The sequence below is a fragment of the Peromyscus eremicus genome, chromosome 9 (genome assembly GCF_949786415.1).
Source record: "Peromyscus eremicus chromosome 9, PerEre_H2_v1, whole genome shotgun sequence".
Classification (NCBI taxonomy): domain Eukaryota; kingdom Metazoa; phylum Chordata; class Mammalia; order Rodentia; family Cricetidae; genus Peromyscus; species Peromyscus eremicus.
Window position 1 is genome coordinate 1,270,692 of NC_081425.1, and position 23,842 is coordinate 1,294,533.

The window sequence follows — 23,842 nt, forward strand, 5'->3', positions numbered from 1 at the left end:
TAGGTCCTTCTAACCTCTCATTTGAGGGGGGGGACCAGCAAATAAACACACAGCTATGCAGGCACAAGGTACCCTAGAACCCTAGAGGGAGACCCATGACCAGGATGGAAAAGTCCAGAAAGACTTGTTGGAACAGGTGACCCCTGGTGAGCAAATGATGTAGTCATAGGGTTGTTAGTATAGAAAGTGCAAAAGGTCTAAGATAAGCATATTTTCAGAAGAAAGATAAAGAATAGTTGGTAACTGTGTTAGTCAGGGTTTCTACTACTTTGTTAAACACCGTGACCAAAAGCAACTCAGAGAGAAAAGGGTTTACATATTTCAGTTCACAGTCCACTGAGGGAAGCCCAGGAAGGGACTCAAGGCAGAAACTGAAGCAAAAGCCATGAAGAAACGCTTCATGCTAGCTTATTTCCCATGGTTTGCTCAGTCTGTTCTTACAGCACTCAGAACCACAAGCCCAGGGGTGGCACTGCCCACATGTGAGCTGAGCCCTCCCACATCAATAGTTATTCAAGACAATACGCCGGAGACTTGCCTACAGGCCAATTTTATGGAGGCATTTTCTCCATTAAGATTCCTTATCCCCAGATATATCCAAGTTTGTGTCAAGTTAACAAAACCCAACCATCACAGTAGCCAGTGGTGAGAGGAAGATGTAAGGCTGAGGGCTCTACGGGAGGGTGAGGTTTAAAACAATTGCCATAAGAAGGACAAAGGCAGTAGGTTCCTAGTGAGGGAGAAGGCAAGATCCAGAACACGAGCACAAAGGTTAGCCTTAGACAAGTATTGAGATCTAGAGCACAAGGTTGTCAACAAGGACTAGGAACCAATGAAATTCACAGGCATGCTATTCACTCAATGTGCTGTTCAAAGAGAAGCACTGAGCAAGTCAAAAGTAGCCCTCATCCTCATAGCTCTTGTCTCTGAAGAACAACATAAGCTGAGAGCAGGTGAGTCTGCAAGGTAGTACATGGTGGATGGATCTTTTACTTCTGAGAAGTCATGAAACAAAAGTTCCTGTCTTTCATAAGCCAGGAGACAGTTACCAAAAAGAGTGGGGATCCAGGCATGGAAATGCACTGATCTAGAATAAAGAAGTATAGACGAATTTTTAAATGGTCTTATTAAATAAAAAAACACAGAGCCAAATATAAGGGTGAAAGCCTTAGAGATCAGGGAAATAGGAAAGGCCACCAGGCAACCTTACCTCACCAACTCTGCAGCTTCCAAATGCAAGCTACTTCCTGTCTACCCATGCCTTTATATGCCTTGCTTTTCTGCCCTCTCATTGGCTCTAAGCCCAGATACCTCACTTTCTTGTCACTGCCTGTCTGTACAGACCTCCTGGTCTCTATGGTTGGTACTGGGATTAAAGGCATGTGTCACCATGCTTGGCTCTGTTCCCTAGTATGGCCTGGAACACACAGAGATCCTTCCTGATAAGTGATCATATTAAGGATGTGTGCTGCCAGACTTTGTTTACTTAAAATGACTGGCCTATCCCCCCGATCTCCAAACAAGCTTTATTTATTTATTTATTTATTTATTTATTTATTTATTTATTTAATTTATTTTTTTGGTTTTTCGAGACAGGGTTTCTCTGTGTAGCTTTGCGCCTTTCCTGGATCTCGCTCTATAGACCAGGCTGGCCTCGAACTCACAAAGATCCACCTGGCTCTGCCTCCCGAGTGCTGGGGTTAAAGGCGTGCACCACCACCGCCCAGCCCCAAGCAAGCTTTATTTATCAAAGCACAAATAAAATATCACCACAATGAAGAGTACTCTAGTGGGGTCCCTAGCAAAGAAGCCTCTAGTAGAGAGGCACCTGAGCCAAGGAGAATGGCTATGCCCTAGAACAAGGCTTCCCAGTGGAGGGACTGAGTCTGTGACTGCAGCTCCTTCCAGGGAACTGTAATGTCCTGGATGTATACCAACATTGTCAGGCAGAGGAGTTTGCCTGTGATGTATTATGAAGAATGGCACATAGGTTTCTCCATAAATGGGTCAGCTCTGCTTCCTGTGATTAGGAGATGTAGGCAAGGATTAGAGCTGCTTCAGAAAGCCCGCCTTCTCTTCCTGTAGTTCCTCTTCAGTGCATGTCCATCTTCCACTCCATACCACCAGAACTGATACTGTCTCAGTCCATACATCCCTCTAATCTGATTCAGAACACTGTTGAAGGCCACTGTGTCAGCCATTTTTCTTGGCACAGGTGAAATAAAAGAACAAAAGGCAGTTCTGTCCTTTACAAATTACCTTATTTTAATTTTATACCTTCATCTTTTACCATTTCCTCTAATTTGCCTCAATGTTTATATCCCTTACACAAAAGCTTTTTGAGTACAAAAGTTCCAGCTGTTAGAAGGGTAATGTCACCAGCAGGGCCATCACAAGAGGCACCTTGTAACCAATGCATTAATATTTCTGTAGCACATTTAAACAAACAAGTAAAGACAATAAGTTAAGTCTCATGCCAGATCAGATTTTGCCACTAAGTGAACATTTTTTTGAAAGACATGCTTTTGGAGTTTCCGGCAGTGTTTAGACTCAGGGGATATGAGTTGGGCCATGAACCCATGTGATAATCTCTCTATTCAGGAACTTGAACTTCTGCCACAGGTTCCAATTTTACCTTCTGGCACATATTTGTAGCTGTGTGGTGCTGGGCAAATTATTCTCTAAGGTTTTTTTCATAACCAAAATATAAGTAAAAGTGCTGGTTTTTCTCCATTATACATACTGAAAAATATACAAAAATAACACACCTGGAATTAGACAGCATCCTAAGAGGTTCTAATACACCTTGCATGGTATATTTGAGATTGGTGCCTGTATTAAAGGCTACTCTGCTATCTAAACCTTTCCCTGACTTGCCCCTTCAGCTTAGCTCTATTTTCCAATCATAAACTGGCATTAAATGTTCAGATGTCCAGTGACTCCACCATTCCTTTCTCCCTGATCACTCCAGTATCCCAAGGAAAACAGGTCACCCTCTCTGTCCCTTCTCAGTCACTGAGCTAATGGCAGTGCTGACATCCAGAACTGTGATACCAAGAGGAGGGTGGGGTATATCCCTGCACATGAGCACAATCAGAAGTTAAGCTCCTGGGAACATAATTAAATTTCACAAGAAACATTCAAAGTACTGCAACTACAGCAGGAAGACATGATCCTTCCCATTCAAACAAAGCACGAACTGTGGGTAGTTATTGGCTGATAATAAAGCATCAGGAAAGATGATTAAAAACACATGGATGTTCTCTCTCTCTCTCTCTCTCTCTCTCTCTCTCCATCTTTTCCTTCCTCTCTTCCTTCCTCCCTCCCTTCCTCTCTCCCCCACATGTATGTGTATGTAGGTATGTGTTCATACAGGTGCAGTGCACACATGTAAGTAATCATGTGAAAGTGAGATGACAAGTTTGGGTATCATTCCTCAAAGAATATCCAACTCACTTTTTTACAGACCTATAACTAACTAAATTAGCTAGGTCAGTCAACCCCAGGGTCCACTCTCTCTACCTCCTGATCCCAAGGGCTGGAATTACAAGCACATCTCACAATACCTTTTATTTTGGTGAAGTAGGCAAGTGTAAGTTCAAATATTTGTATATTTAGTGTGTGCACATGTGTATGATGGCACTGTTGCCCATGTGTACGCATTTGAATTCAATTTATGCTAGGTATCTTCCTCTAACACTCTACACTTCATTGATATAGGATCTCTCACTGAACCTTGAATTTGAAGTTTTTGCTACATTAGCTGGCCAGCAAATCCTGTGATAAGTGTCTCTGCTACACTCCTAGCTCTGTGGTTAGAGTAGTGTGACTGCACCTCGTATTTATATGCGTGCTGGGAGTCCTAATGCATAGCAAGTACTTCACTCCCTGAGCTCACTTCCATGTCTCTTGGTTTTCTCTTACAAGAGCTCTAGAAATCAAACTCAGGTCCTTGGCTTTGATGGCAAGTACTTTACTGGTTGAGCCATATTTCCAGTTTCCTCTCCCCTTTATTCTTCTTATCTGTTGGTTAGGTACTTGGGGTAGGTTGGGTTTTTCATAGTATTAGTCAAAGCATAGTACAATTGTTAACAATTCTATAAGAAAAATCCCATGATGGAGACAGGAGAGACATTTTGATGAGTAAAGTGCTTTCCACAGAAGTATGAGTATTTATGTTTGGATTCCAAGAACCAGTGTAAAAGTCCATGGGCATTCTGTGTCTGAAATACCAGCACTGAGGAGAGACAGGTGGTTCCCTGGAGCTCACTGGCCATCTAGTCTAACTGTGGCAGTGAGCTCCAGGCCCAGTGAAAGACCATCTCAAAGTTTAAGATAGAAAATTATTGAGAAAGAAACACAATGTTGACCTCTGTCTTATACATACATGTATATGTGCACCTGCACATATGTGGATATACACAAACACATACTCATATAGCATCACACATGTACACATACATACAAAAGAAAAAAATAAAGGTCACATGATATACTCCTGAGTAAATTGTAAACTGCTCATATTGACTTGATATAAGTCCTGGCTGTCTTAGAAGGTGGCTACCAGCAACAATTATAGGGCCATGGAAGGATGCATGAAATAAACTATGGAAGACTTTAGAAAGTTAGAAACAGCACTCACCATGCAGAAAGAGGCAGCCCAGTAGACTCAGGAAGAGGCTCTGGCAGTGACCCTTAGTTGGAGCACCAAAGATACACAGAAGGTATAAACATCCTACAGCAAAATGAAATCATGTGATTGACACATAAGAAATGAATCATGTTTTTTAATACTTTTTAAAGAAATGTTGATAAGCATCATTGTTCTAAGGTTTTGCTCAGTTTTTCCCTATACTTACTACATAAAGAAACTGCCTACATGTTACTAAAATGGATACACTAAACATTTACTACACTAATCTTTATCCATTCTAACTCCCTACTAACACTACGATAGGCCTCATTTCTTTTTCTTGTATCCAAGTATAGATAGTTTTTATTCATAAGTAATATACCACACTCCAAAGCAGGAAGTGTTTAAATATTAATATTAGTTATTTGATAAAAACTTCCTTAATTTGCAAAGTCTAAATGCTAATTACTTGCTCTATTAAGTTTTCAGTTATAAAATTATATCCAAGAGAATTATTATACTGTAAATGCAATAAATGCTATAAAACTCTTTTTTTTTTTTTTTTTTTTTTTTTTTTTTTTTTTTTTTTTTTTTTTTTTTTAACGAGACAGGGTTTCTCTGTGTAGCTTTGCGCCTTTCCTGGATCTCGCTCAGTAGACCAGGCTGGCCTCGAACTCACAGAGATCCGCCTGGCTCTGCCTCCCGAGTGCTGGGATTAAAGGCGTGCGCCACCACCGCCCGGCTTATAAAACTCTTAATTACAAATTAATGTCCATGTTTCCTTTCAACTATTAAAGTAACTAATCATCCTTTTACTTGTCTTGAAAGAATTACTGAACATTTTGAAGAAACAATGTGCTCTTCTTTTTTTACTCTATTTCCCATGTTTAGTGAGAGAATATGAGTACATTTCTAATAACTTCAAGGTTAATTTTGCTTTCAGCAATATTAGTTCAATTATTACTGCTGATATATTTATTTATTTTTAATTCACTTTTTTGCCTTTTATCATATTTTTAATTTTGTTGTGAAATATCTCAAAAATGAGCAAGACTGTTGGCTCAAGTCTATAATGGCAGCTACTTGAAAGCTGAGTGAGGAGGGTCACAAATTCAAATCTTGCCTCAGCTACAGATGAGTTTAAAGCCAACCTGGGCAACTCAATAAGATCTTGTCTTGAAACAAAAGTAAAAATAAAACTAAGGGTAGAGTTCAGTATAGAATGTTTGCCTAGCACACACTGGGTATAGATACCCAAGTACTGGAAAAAAAATAACATAATCTAATAGAGGCTGAATTATATAGCTCAAGTTTTAGACACTAGGTTCAATCCCCTGTATAACTACAACAGAATATTAAATCAAAATACATCTGTAACTGTGCAGAGTTTAATATGCACAAATTGAGGTAGATTTGATGTTCTTAGGTAAATTGAGGTAGATATGATATCCTTGGGTAAATTGAGGTAGATATAATGTCCTTAGGTAAGTTGAGGTAGATATGATGTCCTTAGGTGCCTCCATCTGATTGCTCTCCCCACATTCTGAGAAATAAATTTTAATACAAACACAAATGAGATTGAACTCCAGATGTGAGCAAAGCCCATGCAACACCATGATTTCAATCTCTGACCATGAGCAAAGAATGATGTCTGTCCTGCCATTCAGATTACAGAAACCAGGAGCCAATGATTAGATGCTGTGTGAAACTGCTAACCAGCCCATTTGTCCCCTTAGTAGAAAATTAATGCAAATGGTGCTGGATGTTTGTTTCTAAGCTTTGTGAATCCAAGTAGTGCTGATCTAAGCATCATCACACATCAATTTGTGCACACAGAACATAAATTTTTATCTAGGAATAGAATTGCTGGGTCTTAGAATAAATATATCTTCAACTATGGCAGATTATGAATGACTTGAATTCCATAGTAGATTTAGTGGTTAATCTGTCAGTAGCGGATGAGCTAATTCTGAACTTCAAACCCCACAGCACTAGGTTTGGCCAGAACAGGTTACATCAGTTGATGCTTCATCTTACTGTAAACACTAAGCTCTTCATTTTGTCTTATTTCAGTTGGCTACACTGTTCTGTCCATGGTGCCGTGCCTATGGGGCACACATGCTGTCCCTGTCCAGTGAGGCACACAGGCTGTCCCTGTCCAGTGGGGCACACAGGCTGTCCCTGTCCAGTGGGGCACACAGGCTGTCCCTGTCCAGTGGGGCACACAGGCTGTCCCTGTCCAGTGGGGCACACAGGCTGTCCCTGTCCAGTGGGGTACACAGGCTGTCCCTGTCCAGTGAGGCACACAGGCTGTCCCTGTCCAGTGGGGTACACAGGCTGTCCCTATCCAGTGGGGCACACAGGCTGCTTTCTCAACTTCTCTTCCTGTTCTTTGTCCAGCTAGTCTACACCAAGAGAGGAACTGTAGCTAGAGTTTTCCTGCTTGGCCCAGAGTCAGGACAAATCTCTCTCACCTGCCAGTCCCACAGCCGCTCAGACTCGACCAAGTAAACACAGAGACTTACATTGCTTACAAACTGTATGGCCATGGCAGGCTTCTTGCTAACTGTTCGTACAGCTTAAATTAATCCATTTCTATAAATCTATACCTTGCTACGTGGCTTGTGGCTTACCAGCATCTTCACATGCTGTTTGTCATCGTGGCGGCTGGCAGTGTCTCCGACTCAGCCTTCCACTTCCCAGCTTTATTCTCATCCTTGTCCCGCCTATACTTCCTCCTGCCTGACTACTGGCCAATCAGTATTTTATTTATTGACCAATCAGAGCAACATATTTGACATACAGACCATCCCACAGCACTTCCCCTTTTCTTTTCCTTTCTTTTTTTTTTTTTTTTGTTTTTCAAAAGGAAGGTTTTAACCTTAACAAAGTAAAATTACATATAATTTGGGAATTTGGGCATAGCTTCTCTTACTGCTTCCTGCTGGAGGAGGGTGGTGTATCTTATGGGGACACAAAGAAAATTTTAGGATTATGGAATAGTCCGTGAGGCTGTATTGTCTGAGCCAGTTGCCTTCAAACCATTCTGGATGTTGGATCATCTGGGCCATGGTGTCATTGGAGACCTTTCAGGGGGTCTTGGCTGGTCAAACCTGATGTGTCTTAATCTGGAACAAATCCATAGCCTCTGGCTTTCTGTGGGAACAAAAACAGAGCCTGCTTTCCAAAGTAACATATCCTTACATCCAAATTTTGAAGTCAAGATATCTTTAAAATATACATTTTGGCATAACTCAACAGCTTTTACAATCAAATGTTTTTCTGCAGTTAAAAATCCCAAACACAACACAATCCAGATTCTCTGTTTAATATTCATCTTTATGTGGCTTAGTTTTATATTAATTTTACTGTCTCTTTAAAGACTTTATTTTTTTAAAACTATGTATTTGTTTATATAACTGTATATATCACCTTTTTTTCTCTTTCAAGCCTACGTATATTTTACACACGTTGTAAACTATTACATATGAATCTGTCTTATTGTGAATCTATTGCTTTAAAGTGCAGCAGCTGTGGCTGCTGGCTCTGCCCACCTCAGCTTCCCAATATGGCGGTGGTATGTTTACCGCCAGCTCTGGGAGCTATCCTGTGTCTATGCTTTGATCCAAGCAGTGTGTAGCCCAGAAACCTCTTTTTTTGTTTTGTACTAGCAAAGGCTAAATCCACCACGCAGCTTAATGTGCCACTTGCAGAGGACTCATTCCCGCCAAACTGCAGGTCGAGCGCACAGGCCAGAAACCCACCATAGTAGCTCAAAAACACAGGCTGCCACTAACTTGAAAGAGACAACTAGGAACTGTTTTTAGCTTCGTTTTAGAATCTTTTTACTCAGGTTTTAGGTGGAAACTCTTGCCACCATGTTGGATGCCATTTGTAGCTAGAGTTTTCCTGACTGGCCCACAATCAGGACTAATCTCTCTCACCTGCCAGTCCCACAGCCACTCAGACCCGACCAAGTAAACACAGAGACTTATATTGCTTACAAACTGTATGGCCATGGCAGGCTTCTTGCTAACTGTTCTTACAGCTTAAATTAATCCATTTCTATAAATCTATACCTTGCCATGTGGCTCGTGGCTTACCGGCATCTTCACATGCTGTTTGTCATCGTGGTGGCTGGCAGTGTCTCTCACTCAGCCTTCCATTTCCCAGCTTTATTCTCCTCCTTGTCCTGCCTATACTTCCTGCCTGGCCACTGGCCAATCAGTGATTTATTTATTGACCAATCAGAGCAACATATTTGACATACAGACCATCCCACAGCAAGGAACCCAGCAAGTATCCAGCTTGACCCAAGTATTTCAGCTCTGTAGGGTCTGTGGAATGTTCCTTGTGCCTGACATAGCACTCAAACAAAAGTCTTCACTTATCATGAACTCCCCAGGATGGGGAATTCAACCAGCACTTCTTAGTTTTGGGTCTCTGAACTTTCCATTATTTTCTCAGGATTGTAACTAAGCCTTTAAACAAACATTTGTTGCATCCTAGCTAAAATTTTCCTGGGATTTTAAAATGTTTGCTTTGGTAATTTCATACATGTATACAATATACTTAGATCATATTCACACATCCACTCTTTTCCCTTTTAATTCCTTCAGTCACTCTCCATCCCCTTTCCAACTACATTTACTCTTCTTTGGAGGGGGTAGTAGCAATTGAGCCCTGGAATTTTTTAACTCTTTTTCCTACTTGTGATCAGAAACAAAAGTTCCCTAATAAATTTTAGATAGGATTTAAAGCATTCCATTAACTTTTTTTTTTTTCTGAAAGAAAGATAGATTCTTACGGGCACAACCTGATTGTCTCAATGCTTGAGCTCACATCTCTTTATTTCTGTCTCCTCTTTGAGTTTCAGATCCTCATGTCTCCACCCTCTAGCTTCTAAATCACTGAAAGTCTTTTTTTCATAAAATATTTTATATAACTGTTTGGTAATAAAGTCTAAGTCAATCATGTGTCTGTTATCTTTCATAAATTTATTACTTTTCCTTATGTAGTAGAGGTAAGAGGCATGTGGACAGGGACACATTCATTACCTCCTTCTGTTTACTATAGTCAAGGCTTTAAGGAAGAATTATAATTACTTATCCCTTAATAGAAAGCAACTAGACTAAAAGGTGCAATATCTTACAATACATATATTCATTTATAAGTAATATTGATCATGTACTGGTGGGCATTTGAAAATTTTAGGACTGTATTATGTTCATGTCTGCCATGCCTCCCAAATGTAATCTTATTTTAATAGCAAGAAGAGATTGCTTCCAAGAAAAGTAGGTCTGCAAAGCTTCTGAGACAAATAACATATTCATGGGTGTGTTGTAAAGATTTGGGATGGGCCTGAAATGGAGCCAGACAAGGACAATATGATAAGTAAATGAGAAACTTAGAACTTGAAGACATGGAAGGACCATCTGAGAAGGGCTGAGTAGTTGGCTGGAACCAGTCCATGAAGAATTTGGGATGCAGAGAACCACCAAAGATCATAGTGTCAGTCATATTATTTCTCTGGGCTGTGTATTCATTATATAAAATTCATTTTTATTGACCAAAGACAAAATTTTATGACCAGTTGAATAATAGCAGGCATCTTTGGAGGTAATTTTATTTTATTCTTTCTGTGAGGCCATTATTGTGTCAAATTCTCCACAGGCCCATAAAGTAAGTCCCATCCAAAGCTCTAGACCATATTGTTACTCACACCTGGACGTGACTCCCCAACAGAAAGTGGCAACTTGGCTCAAAATTTAAAGTAATGAAATGACAAACCTAATGCAATTGTCTCTCCCCCTGCCCAATCCTTTAAAAATACTTTATTTCCTTTTCAATATAACTTTAGACATTTTTGTTGGTCCTGTTTGGGTCCTATTGGATTTATTTTTGTGATGATTCATCACTACTTCCACAGCGACAATATCCTGTGAACTTTTAGCAATGACTTTAATGCTTCCTGACTCATATGGAGCTGGCCAACTCTGCCTGTTTTATATTGTCACTGATGGTCATTTGGGTAAACATTGTAGGAATTATTACTTCCCTTGATGACATATTCATACTCATGCCCTAACATTTTTCATTTCACTTTAGTTTGATAAATTTATTTGCTGTTCCCCAGCTGTTATTTACCAGCACACTACGATTACATTAGTTGAATACAGTCTTCTTATTCAACCAACTTTAAAACAAATGTGAGCCATTAGTAAGAATTACTAATATTTTATTAATTTTGGGTGACTTCTTTAAGCATATTTTCCATTATACAAAGGTGAATCTGTTATTAAATATATTGTTGAGTCTTGCATGCAGAAAAATTTGTGCTCTTTGCTGTCTCTCTCATATTTGTCTACAGTTACCCATAAAATAAAGCAAAGGGATAATACATGATTGGGAAGGCTGGAGGGAGAAGATGACAAACTGGTTAGCACTGTGTCTCCAGATAGTAGCTGGTAGTGTCACTCCTAAACAACATGGAGAACATTCTTAGCACCATACACTAATTTCTAAGCAATAGTCAGATGACCTAGCTAGCTCATAAAGGTCCCTCTGTAAATAAGACTGAGCAGTGGCTGTTAAGTTTCCTGTTACATAAAAAGTTTGAAACTTTAAAAGCAGTCCCAAATTATAGTTTAAAATATTCATCTTAATTAGTCCTTTGAAAACTAAAAAAAGAGATAGATAGATGATAGAGATGTATGATATATAGAGATATAGAGATATAGATAGATAGATAGATAGATAGATAGATAGATAGATAGATAGATAGATGATAGACAGACAGAAAGATGGGTGATAGATATCAGAAAAACAAGACCAGTTGCCAAATCACTGCCTGAATCAAAAAAAGAATATCATTATTGATTTCACATATAGATCTAAAGGGAGGACCTTTTAATGACTGATATATAGATCCATCCATTCCCTCCTATGCACTTCTTGTATAGAATACCAAAATCCATAATAAGCCAAAATGCTAAGCTTCTTACACTCTGCAGATGACTGTCTCTATAGCTTCTGTGTCAATAAATAATAAAACCCCAATTTCCAGGAAACACAGTGGGATAGGTTATGTGTGCATGTGTGTATTTGCCTGAGTATCCCTGTGGCTGATCACATATGTATATGGGGGTAGGAGATCCCTAGGGAAATGGAGACTTACAAGACGTGTTCTATATTCTCATTTAACACAATAAAAAAGGAGAAAAAAGAAACAGTATATAGAGGCTTAGCCATAGGAAGAACATGTCCAGTTCAGACCCAGGCCTGTAGTGTGACTGGTTGGGTTTTATTGTTCGTTAATATTTGTTTTGTTTTGTTTTCAGAGTTTTGTTGTTGTCTTAGTTTTCTACATGCCATCAACTCAGAATCACTGAAAAAAAAGGCAATAGGCAAAGTCTCCAATCCTACCTCATGCTAAAAGAAATGTACTTGATAGTTTCTGTGAGAAAGCTCTAGAAATTTGGCAACAAACTAAAGGGACCGATATTTAGTAGAAGATACCCCAAGACCAAGTTCTCAGCACAAAGGGGATTTATTTGCCCCAGAGGTACAAAGAACAGGGAGTAAAAGACAAAGATAGGAGACAGAGGATGATGGAGAGGGATATCCAGGGCAAATATCTGGCCTGGATAGAGAGGAGACAGACATGACCCATAGACAAATGGCAGTTTATAAAGGTAAAAGGGGATGCCCAATTTAGAATGAGGTGTTTAATTTTGATTGGTCATGTTAATTATGGCAGCCAAAGGAGGATTTTGATTACTGGACTTCAATACTTTGATAGATGGACCTTAGTAGACAGCCTCAGGAGGAGGAATTGGACAAATAAGGTAACAGACCTTGACTAGCTTTATGAAGGTAATCTAATGTGTTTTAGCAAAGCAGAGGAAATGGGGGAGAGGGGCAAGCACACTGGAGCCATATTTGCCATGCTTGAGCTAGGTAGAGTTCCTTCACAAAGTGTGTATATTGAGATGAAACACCACAAAAAGCATTTTGCTAACAAATTAGACAAATATCAGATCCCTCATCTCTTGGAATTGACCAAGTCATTTCAGGTTGAGCACAATGAAAAAACAGGGGGATTATGAAGAAGAAGCATAGGGTGTTTGTCATCTTGGAGAGAAAGGAGAAGGACATTTTATATATTATACCACTAGACAAACATGTTCATGTGATACTTGCTGCCAATTCTACAATAAAGGAAAGATCCATTATTTTTTCCTTATTCAAAGGAAAATGCAAATATCTAACAAGGATTATAGCTGAGCCAAATAAGTTTGAACAAATTCAAAATAATTAATTAAGGGAAAATTAAAACAAAACTCAGGGGCTAGAGAGATGGTTCCATGATGAAGAGCACACATTGTCCTTGCAAAGGACCCAAGTTCACTTCTTAGCATCCACACTGGGCAGCTTACAGCCATGTGTACCTCCACCTTCTGGGAGATTCAGTATCTTAGGCCTTTGTGAGTATGCTCACTCATGTTTGCATACCACACACTTACACAGAATTAAAAATAATAAAATTAATAATTAAAAAATTAGACAAAACAAAAACAAGACCAAAACTACTGTAAAAGCTCACTGTGAGGACATCCTTTTCCCCTGCAATTTATACTCAGATGGAGGATTCCCCAGAAAAGATGCACTTAGGTCATCATGACCACACATGTTCAACAATGACTATGAAGTACCAAGCAGCTCCTAGAGAAGTGAAAGCAATCTTATAAAATCCAGAAAGACATTCCTCCAGTAGTAATATTCTTGATAGTAACAGCTACTGTGTATGAACCCATTCTGTATGTGAGGTCCAATAATAAGAAATTTTGCAGAAATAGAGAGAGTGCGGTTCACAAGTATACATAAACTACATCCATAAAATATAATCCACAAAACAAAATATCAAAAGGAGTACAAGTATGGGGATGGTGTGTGTACACCTGTTATATTCTAGTGCTTGAGAGTTTGAGACATAAGAATGAAGAGTTGCTGGCTAGTCTGAGCTGCACAGCAAGATGCTCTCATTAAAAAAAAAATTAAGAAGGAAGAACAGTAAGTGATATTACTAATGGGAGATCACTACCAGCAAGGAAGAGTGTATACCAACAGTAGATAGAGAATATGATGCAGGGGCTTGAGGAGATGATTCAGAAAGAGGTCTTGCTGCACAAGCATGAGGACCCAGCACTTACTTAAATGGTGGACATAGCCATAAGCACCTGTGACTCTGGTGCTGGGGGACAGAGACAAGAAAATCAACCAAAGCCTGCTGGCCACCAGCCTGGCTAAAAAGCACCAAAATCCAGGTTCAGTGAGAGGTCTTTCCTCAAAGGAACAAGGCACAGGATAATAGAAAAGGATACCCACTCTCCTCCTCTGGTCTCTGCAACAAACCAGCCTGCATATTTTCATGCATAGACATAACACATGTTAGACCCCAAAATCTTGGATCTCAAGTGGGCGCCCCAAGAACCCAGACTCCGGTCCAGTTGATGCAATAGCAAGACGTTTTTATTGAAGCGACTGTACAGAGCAAGACTGTCCTAAGAGCAAGAGTCGTATCTTACTGTAGCCACATGGGTGCTTTTAAAGGAAAAACCCACAAAAGCCGTAAGATTATATATAATTCCCATACAATTTTGTTTCACAAGATCATGGTCTGATCACAGAGTGGGTACAGTCACGTCCGCATGTGCATTCTTCCTGAAACCTCAAGGGGGGATTCAGGGCGGGAGTGGAGTTTACACACAGGTCACGGTGGTCCTTCCTGGAACACCTGAAGCTATCCCAGTCACAGTTGAGCACATCTCTTAACAGAAATCTTTTTACATTGTTACATTGTTACAGGGGTGGTTGAGTAATGGCTGAGTCAGGTTGCCCTTGGAACTAGTTTTCTTTTTAGTTCCTTATTTCCTGGGGCTTGGGGGGTGTAAGCCAGAAGGGTTAGGGTCTATCACACACACACACAAACACACACACACACGCACGCACGCACGCACGCACACACACAGAGGAGGAAGGGGGAGCAGTAGACCCATAACAATCATGTAAGTGTCTGAGGCTCTCAAGTTAAGACCTGCCTGGGCTGCAGAGCACAGAGTGAGTTCAAAGAAAGCCTAGACATCTTAGTGAGACCCTGTCTGAAAGAAAAAGTAAAAAGAGAGCTGGGATGAGCCTCAGTAGTGGAATGTTTGCCCAGTATATTCCAGGCCCTGGATCTAATCCACGGAGCCACAAATAATGACAGAGGGTATCAGAATGAATGGTTTAAAGACAAAGTAGATTAGTATTATTGAATAACCTATATTGAAGCTGTAAGAGTCCCTCATACTGTGTACCAGAATATCTTCCTAATAAATTAGAACAAAAATACTGTGCAAGTACAGAGATAAAAATTATATATAACATTGGATTTCAGAAGGCCAGGGATTGTCTAGAACTAAAACAATATAATAAATTATGAAGAAAAAATAAATTTAAATTTTAAAATTAGTCAAAATAACCAGCATCAATCTTTTTCAAAACAAAGGAAACTATAATAACAAGGTTTAAATTTAATGTCTGTGCCAGGAAGGAAATGTCAAGAGAAGAAGACTTGTTTGTCATTTTTGTTTTGAGTAAATAATGATGCAGAGATCTGCCAGCAGGCCATAGACCTTGATATCATGAATGTATATGACTTCTCTAGGAAATATTACTCATTAAATGTCAAAACACAGAAGCATTTTTAGCCCTTGAAGTAATATATTTCTAGACAATTATTATTAGCAAAATAACCAGATAGGGTGAAATGTGCTCAAAGTGCATTTCATTCATGCATGGAAAGTCATATTTTTGTTTAGAATTATGATAAGAAAATAACTAGAAATATATACAAAGGTTGCTCCTTACAAACTTTTTTGTTGGGTCTAGAAAGTGGCTCAGTAAGTAAAGTACTTATCTCACAAAGATGAGAACCTGAATTCAGTTCCCCAGAAACCACACAAAAAGTCAGACATGGTGGTGCATGTCAATAACTCCAACACCGATGAAGCCCAGAAAAGGCCATGATGGCCAGCCAGTCTAGTTAATCTCTGAGCTCCAGGCTCAGTAAGAGATGCTTTCTCAAAAAATAAAATGGAGAAGCAATGAAGGAGCTATGCTTGATACATGCTGCTGGCCTCCACATGCATGTACACACGTGTGCACATTCAGCCCAGTGTGCTCATGCAAACACACACACACACACACACACACACACACACACACACACACACACGCTCTTTCTTATATTCTCAACCACTTTAAAAAGTTGAAGAAACTTTTGATGTCCATCTACATGGAAATGTCTAAATTTTAGAGCAGTGGCTTTATAATTATCTACAATATGTTTTTACAGAATAATTGAGAAAAATCGTAAGTGGTATAAATTATGCTGATAAAAGTACTAACCTAAACAAATAGGATATCAGTGTTTTTCATATGATCAAAAAATACACAAACAATGCAGGACTGGAGTGACTTTATCAAACCTCACATGTAATACTTCCCAAAATTAATCACACTTTTGCTGGAAAAGAGCCAGTGAACAGATCAAATAACAATCCCTGTTCATATTGATAGAACTAATACAGACAGGAGAACCTCACCTCTAAAACAGTCTACTTTAATATGTAGAAATGTTAGCATTCCCTTGATCAAAGCTGCTTTCTGTTTAAAGCTAAACAGAAAGGAAATCTTATTCCTGCACATATAAAAGAACACAATAAAATTTCTTATGGAGTCGCTGCGTTTCTCACTCAAAGAAGCCTTATGAAATTCTCAGTTTGTTTAACAATAAAACATACACCTGTGTCTCAAACACACTGTCTGTGCATTACTCAATTTAACTGCATCAGATGTAGAATCTCTGCTTTTGTCTGTAATCTCACAGCACATATTTGCCAATGAAACGCATCATTTACATTATGAAAATTTAATATGACTGACATTAGCAAAATTACTAATTAAGAGATGGAGCATAAATACTCCAAGAAGCTTGACAGTCTGCTCCATGAAGAAAATTAATTCAGAAATCCCCTCTTTGCATAAATCTCCAGGTCTCATTTTCACAGCTGTTTGTTCTGTCAGCTAGATGGCTGCATTTCAAAATGATTTTAACATAATCGGTGGGAAGTACACCTTTCAACTAAAAATACCATGCTCTAACAGAAAGATTGCTGGAGCAAAAAATAGAATTTCATTCAACTCATCTTAATATTGTTCCTTCAAGTGAGTGTCTCTAATGCAGGGAGTCTATCATTTAAGTTACAAATTACTAAAATATGTTTATTAAAATGTTTTGCAATTTTAGATGTCTATAAAAATTATGGAGTTATGTCTTTTATGAACAAACAAGAAAAAATAATGGAGATAGTTATATACCATTTGTGAGCTGACACACAAGGAATTCCACATATATGCTCTGTGCTGTGCTAGACAATGGTGATTTAAAAAAATTGTTTAAGGGCTGGCACAGTGCTTGATGGGAAAAAGCACTTGCTGTCTGTCTAACAATTAAGTTAGTTTCTGGGGTCCCACTAAGTGGAATAAGATAACTGATTTTTGCACTCCTCAAGTTCACATGCTTTCCTCTACCCTGCACACATGCCCACATGCACACACACACACACACATACACACACACAGCTTTTTTAAAAATGTTTAAATATTGCTTAAAATTGGAATGAATATTATTTGTTTCTATAACCTAGATGATGGAAAGAGATCAGCAGTTTTAGATCTTACAATGTCTAAAAGGACATGCAGAAACAAAATACATACCACCACCACTCTACCTGTGGGATTGCGTTAATCACTGGATTCCCATGATCTTCATCTCTCCATCAGCAGCAGGGGCAGTCACACCTACAGACACTTCTTTACAGAGTAATTGCAGAGATTATATTTAATGATGGACAGTTATTGCTCTGAAGCTGCAAAGCCCCCCTGGGATGCTATTCCTGGTTTAGAGTCTCTTCTTATGCATATCATTTACTCTTTGCTGATAAAGAAATCCTAGGAAATTATATAAACCAATGACCTTGTATATAATGTCAAGTAAAGTCACCCCATTCATGGCTACACCTACATGTGTTTTTGTAGCTGGAAAATAAATGTGGGGTTTATTTATTTATTTATTTATTTATTTATTTATTTATTTATTGTTTTAGAAGTGAGACAACCTTTTTTCTCTTACTCTTCAAATTATATTTAAGTGTAAACTCTACTTGAAGCAATTTGCTGCTGAGAGAAGCCTGACATTATGATATATGTTTTGCCTCTAATTATGTTCAAGCTCATTTTGACATTTCTGGCCGACTATGCAGGTCTAGTTTCAAACTTTTCCGTAGTCATCTATAATCTGACCAATAAGCATTTTCCCTCTGCTCTCCCCTTTATTCCCTAAATGGAATGCTTGGCAATGAATTTATAGAGATTTATAAAAGCAGAGTAAATAATGTGGGTTCATTTGGGAGTGGGAAAAGCAAAAAACTTTGTAGTCCTTCTTACATTAAAGACAGTGACAGGATTAATTGAAACCACTTGTGTCAACTTTATTTTCTAAGTCAGTAGGGATAAAATACAGAGGAATTACTTTTAAAAGATATTAATATTTTAAATATTTCACCTCTGTCCATATAAATGGTAATGAATTTCAACAAATATCTAATTGCAAAAGATTTCATATACAAAGAAAGCAATTCATGGCTCTGAGACATTCTTCGTAACAGTCACTCAGAACAAACCCCTGGAACAGAGGTACAAAACTCAAGTTAAAGTAACAACAGAAGGCCCAAAGCAAAGCACCTGTTTCACTGGACTGCTTGCCTTCTGTCTACCTGACAACCATATGACTTACGCTATTCAATAAAATCCTCAGAGGAGCCAACTGCACCAAAAGACAGTTTGTAGTATCTGTAAATTCTAAAATGCTCACTGTAACCTTTCTCTGTAATTTTCATAGGAAAGGTCCAGTCCAAAAATAGACTGAAATGTGTATTACACAAAATTAAATTTTCCAAATGAATGCCATTATCACCTTTAATAGGTCACAAAATAGTAGAAAATTGTAGTTAAAAGACAACTTAAGATGAAATAAAATGCCATCATCATTCATAATGTCAAACTTTCAAAACCATGCATCTAGATGTGATGATATATTGTGTACCTTAATAAATTTGCCTGAAGATCAAAGAACAGTACAAGCCACTAGATTAAACACAGAAGCCAGGCAATGGTGGCACACACCTTTAATCCTAGCACTCGGGAGGCAGAAATCAGTATGTGAGTTCAAAGCCACCCTGGACTCCATGAGATTGACTCAGTCTAGGAGAGAAACAGAGCCAGGCAGTGGTGGCACACACCTTTAATCCCAATACTTGAGTCACATGCCTTTAATCTCAGCACTAGGAAAGTTGAAACAGGAAATGATATGGGTGGCTGGAGAAAGGTGTATAAGGTGTGAGGAGACAGTAACTAACATCTTTCTTCTGATAAAAGCTTTTCAGGCTGAAAAGTCCTAGAGATAAGAGGTGACTTGTTCCTTTGTCTCTCTGATCTTTCAGCACTCACCCCAATATGAGGCTCTGTTTGTTTGAGTTTTTTTTTTATAAAAAGACAATTTAGCAATTTGAATTACATCTAGAAGTAGCATTTCCTCAAAACTATAATTTAGCTTACATCATTTTTGAGCTTTATAGAAGTGTAATCAAATTTTATGAACATAAAAAATTTAAATCATAATAATATATAGGAATACTGCTATTTAAACCAATGCAACAGACAGGTCTTTCCCCGTGGGGAACAATATCATTGAGACAGATTTCTAAGTTAATATATAAAACATTATCCAGATTATGCTTTAATGTTCATAAAATATTCATAAATGTTTCCTTTTCTTTTCAAAGCTAATATCACAGAATGACAGTATGATTGCATATTTGGTGAGTCTGGCCTCCAGACACTACGCCATTGGCAACTGAATCTCCTCCATTCTCATAAATGCCAGAGCTGACCCATGACTTTCAGCTTTTTTCTCTGCAGACTCCCAGAGCATCATGGTTTCCTCTCTCAGCCTACTCTGTCTTTTGACTTCAGTCCTTCTTCTGTTCTTTCTTGGAAGGATATCTTTTGAGAGAGAGGCTGATGAGAACATGTTTTTCTATGGTGTGATTTACTCCATTGTGCCCTGGGTGTCCAAGGACAGACAGACAGGGTTAGATTCACCTTAGAGTTGGCATTTTTCCTGAGAACTTGAAGGGAAAAGGAAAACAAGAGAGATGGGATTTGGAGAAGGAGAGCACGGTTAAAGAGATAGATCATGGAATTCTCCCTAGACCAGAGGAGGGATTTGAAAATAAAGAAAAAGTTAAGCCAGGAATTTAATACTTCAGTTCTAATTCAGATTTCAAATACATAGTATTTATAAACATATATGTACAAGTCAGTTCTGCCAGTTAGAGACTGCTCTCTCAGCTTTCATCTGCTGTGAAATTTTAAATATGCTAAATACCATTTTAATGAGTTTTCCTAAACTCTTTATCTTATCAGTCCTTTGTTTTTTCACTTACGATTTTAACAAGCAGCATAATTTTTTTGAACAATAACCAACATCAGATAAGTCCAGCTTTTCTATAAAGTAATGTCATTCTAAATATTGTTAGTTTTGGATAATCAAGTAAGATTGAAACAAAAAGGTCATAAATAACAAAATACACTAGATGTTAGCAAAATATTAAAGATATAAGCTCTTTGGGTTTCTCAGAAGATAAACTCTTCTGTAAATTACCACTGTTTGGGAAGAAAGAAAGAAGCCAGGAAATTGAGTAGGTGAATAATTAAGGCAATTATACCCAAAGGAGATGTCACTTGAGCACTCAGAGAATCCCGTCAAAGCAGGTCTATTTTAGGACTGTCTGGTAGTAAGACACAGCAGGGAAGCTCTCAGTAAATGGTTGCCCTACTATAGAAGCTGTCAAGTAGATTTCATTTTGAAAGCAAATCTCTCATAGAGAGATTTCTTGAAACTGGCTAAGAATAAAGAAAATTGGTGCAAGGTCTATTGTAAATTGTAAGCTGCCCAAGGAAAATGTAAGTTATATTTCTTTCTACATTTTAAATTTTTAATGTGCATATTTTAAAAGAAAAAATATATACATGTATACATACATGTACTTCAATATAAGAAATAAACAATTCAGTAAAAGGTAAAAATTCATAAAAATACATGTCCACATAAATGTTCATAGTGGCATCGTTATTCATGATAGCCTCCAAAAGCAGAAGCACCCCAAATATTGAAAATTGATAAACATATAAACTGTGATGTGTATTTGAGACTTTATTTGGCAAAAACATTAAAAAATAAAAAGGAAATTGGGTGCTAAAGTGTACCACTGTAGATGGACACTGCATTTGTGGCATGTTATTACATTTATAGACAATGTCCAGAGCAAACAAATCTTCAGAAATAGGAAGCAAACTGATGGCTGCTGAATGATGCAGTCAGGAGGAATAGGAAGTATTTATTTTCCTTTTGCTTTCATATGAATGTTCTTAGGTTAGATGATGATAATGATTGTGAAATGTTATAAATAAATGTTGTAAAGTAAAGAAGTATCTAATTATATACTTTACAAGGTGGGTTTTTCTACCTGGCACAAATTAAACACACTCTGAAGTACTTCCCCACACTACTTACTTTAAATATTTGTCGATATTTAACTCAAGTTGATCTCCACCTATACTAAATTTCCCAAATATGCAATAGGTCATCAAAGTTCAAATATCATCCATTATCTTTTAAGAAGGTTAGTAACTACTTTGCCAGGTCTGAGTAGATTTTTTAGGCTGTTTATTTCACCATTAGATACTATACTTGCTTCATTTCTAATGTAAAAAATACTTTGGGTCAAAAGTTGACTTTTTTTAGCTTGATGTAGAAAGTAGTGATCCAGCACCATTTATCACAAATGTACACATACACACACACACACACACACACACACACACACACACACACACACACACACCAATACTACTGGAAAGAGCCAGTGGTACCGAAATCGAACCATGGCTAAGAGTCATTACCCAGCCTAGCCATCTTCAATGTTCAAATGTTATTAGGAAGAAAAAATGAAAATTCTCATTTATTTCCCTTTCATCCTTCTCTGGTGATCTTATTTTCATCTAAGTCTTCTAGTAACTGTTAATAAACAGAAAGTTTAGTAATAAAATATAAGATCCTTTGGGGAAACTAATATTAGCTATTGTAATAGAAATGTCAAGGAATACTGAGACCAAAAACTAAGGCATATTTCCAAAATAGACAATCAGATTATGAGGAATTGGAGTTGAGCAATTGGAATATGAGGAGATGAAAAGGAATAGAGCTCTCCTAAAGGCCAATAGTATGAATGATCTGAGGAATGGATGCTGTTTTCTGAGACAGGAGTATAGGAAGGGCATCCATGAACAGAACTTGAGATATCAAAGGCTTGAGATTCCTGCTAGGCATCCAAGTGAAGCTATGGAGTTGAATCTAGATGTGAGACTGAAAATATCAGTGTGGGATGAGTCTATTACAGATGATCTTTCAGAACATTAGAATGGAGAAGTTGAACAAGATAGTGAGTATTAACAAGCAAGGCATAGAGCTGAGGTTCGGATGGAATCTCTGTCGCATTACAGATGAGGAAATAGAGAACCAACAAAGAGCCAGAGAAAGGATGGCCTGGACTTTGTGACCATGGACAATGGTGTCTTTGCCTAGTCAGTGACTCCTGGACCTCATTTGTTACTTTTATATGTGTTTTCTCCTGTTTGATTCCTTTAGCAAGCAACTACTACTTACCCTCTGCTCTCTGGTTCTCATCCTTGGTTTGTTCTCGTATACCCAAGGAATAAAATATCTGATTAAAAATCACAAAGCTAATATTTTTAAAATATTTATTTTCCATCAGATGAAATCCAGTTAAGTGCAATCTCCTTATTCAATATGTTTTCTTGATGTCTGTTTATTCAGAAACTTTGCTTCCTTGGAGCATCAACACATCTCTAAGTGACTATGCCATTCCCCGCCCCCATTGCACCTCCATGCCTACATGGAAGAAATATCATTTCTTCACCCTCCTCCATATTCTGATAACAATGTGATTTGTCTTTGTGATTTCCATTTGAAATTCATTTAAGACATTTTTTTTTGTTTGATTTGGTTTTTCCATGAAGGGGTAATGCTGCTGGATCCACCTTTACAGTTCAGTTCATATACAAATTGGACAAGTCTTCAGTGAACTACTCATTCCTGGTTCACTTAGCAGCATGTGAGCACCTGAACTATATAATAATTGGCCTGTACAGTCTCCATTCCTAGTTCACTTAGCAGCATGTGAGCACCTGAACTATATAGTAATTGGCCTGTACAGTCTTGTTTAATTTGAGATCTCAACTATGTGTATGGAGTAAAGAGGTGAAACAAGAGAAAGAAAAATCACAGATAGTGTCTATCCAAAGCATCAGAAAATTAGCAAACCAATTAATAATTGACTTAAAAAGTCACACCAGAAATTACATACAGGAAAGTCTACAAGTTCATAACATTTTATTTGAGTAACAGTCAACATGGAAAAAGGATAGTAGTTGAGATACTGAGAGATAATGGGAAAGATAATTGGACTCATCTCATCTTCTAGACTTGTCTTCTGGAAAAGGGTAAGAAGAAAAACATTGGAAAGAAAATCCAAAATATATACTCATCTCAAATCCCTCAATCTGAGGAGACTCCAAAAGGAGGTTATATAGAAATCTGAAAAAAGACAAGAACCCTTTAACTATAGAAGTCCTTCATTTAGAGCAGGAATATAGACAGACAGATAGATGTATAGATATCCACTTTTTAATTTTTAAGAAACTAAAGATAAAAAATTATAACTTTCAAAATGAATACTTCCTCATAATAAGCTAACTTTCTATCATAATAAGCAAAAATGCTGCATCATGAGAGTATGAAAAGTAAAACAGAAGTTATGAGGAAATAGGAACCTCAGGATAGAGGGAGAAGGTGAGCTGCAGAGATGACCTTTTCCCTACATACAGAGAACCAAAGCCAAGGAAGTCCATTACCTGAGCCCTCAACTAGACTCATGGACCAAGCATGATGACTGAAGATAG

The 23,842-nt window shown here is 38.0% G+C and overlaps 1 protein-coding gene across 2 annotated transcripts in view; it reads left to right on the forward strand.

Moving 5' to 3' along the window:
• Positions 1-23,842, forward strand: part of Nalcn (sodium leak channel, non-selective) — a 298,952-nt gene that overhangs the window by 142,003 nt on the left and 133,107 nt on the right. The gene's annotated exons all lie outside the window — the stretch shown is intronic.